The sequence below is a fragment of the Panthera uncia genome, chromosome B1 (assembly GCF_023721935.1).
Source record: "Panthera uncia isolate 11264 chromosome B1, Puncia_PCG_1.0, whole genome shotgun sequence".
In the NCBI taxonomy this organism is placed as follows: domain Eukaryota; kingdom Metazoa; phylum Chordata; class Mammalia; order Carnivora; family Felidae; genus Panthera; species Panthera uncia.
In genome coordinates this window covers 2545316-2546492 of record NC_064811.1, presented here as the reverse complement: position 1 = coordinate 2546492, position 1177 = coordinate 2545316, and positions in this window count along the sequence as shown.

Sequence of the window (1177 nt, the reverse complement as noted above, 5' to 3'; positions counted from 1 at the left end):
GGACGCTCAACCGACTGAGCCCCCCAGGCGCCCCACTCGTGGACGTCTCATTCCTAACTTCCAGCTCACAGAACACGGGGCACGAGAGCTTGCTGAACAACACCAGGAGGGGACGCACGGTGCAGGGTGGTGTGGCCGTTACCGGAGACAGCGGACCCGGCCCTTCCCAAGTAGAAGCTGGGCAAAGGGCAGAAGGACACTTCGAGCCTAAAACTTAATCGGGAAGGAACTCTTCTAGATTGAGGGCACGAAAGAGACAACCAAAGGACCCAGGGCATGATCTTGGTTCAAACTAACAGCCACGAAAGAGACTTGGGGACACGGGGGACGCTTTTCTTCTGGACAGGACATCAGACGCTACGCGGGAAGTGATTGTTAAGCTTCTCAGGTGGGATCATGGAGCCGTGGTCCTGGAGGGAATGTCCGTCCTTTTAACAGACGCGGGCTGAGGGACGAGGGGTCGAGTGTCACGGTGTCTACGGCCCACGCCGATTCGTCCCGCCGCGGTTAGAGGACAAAGGAGAGAAAGGACACGCGTGGCAGCTTGTCCGGTCCCTGGGCCCAGGCGGGGGCGCTGCAGGTGTTCATCGTGCTACCCTCCCATGTTATTCTTCCATGATGAAAATGTTCGTAATTAAAAAAACTCCTGCAGTTATCCAGACCAGATTTCCAGGAGACGCAGCCATCTGGTCCCCGGGCCTGCGCCCAGAAGCAGGGAGAGCGGCTCGGCAGCCACCGCGGCTGTCCCCACGCACTCCAGGCCACCACCGCCACGTGGGTCTTTATTGCCCGAGCCCCAGCATGCCGCGCACCTGCCCATCAGCTCTGATTGTCCTCGAGGGATCCGTGTGGTTTACTCACTTCACCCTAATCCGATCATTCTGTCCTTGGACCTCAGAGGCGAGTCGGGGACCCAGGATGACAGACTCGTCGCTTTGGAGTGGGCAGGAGGGCGCGAAGACGCCAGAGCCCCCGGGGGCTGCCGGCAAATGGCTCCAGAGCACAAGGGATCCGCGCCAGGGCAAGCTAACGCTGCAGGAGCCGCACGCGGAGGTTGAGGACTGTCCTTGGTGACATCTGGAACCACTGGAGCATGCCTCTCCTGAAGCTGCCACTGCCTTTCTATTTGTTTTTGATTGGAGAGAGAGAGAGAGCATGCGAGCGAGAGGGGCAGAGG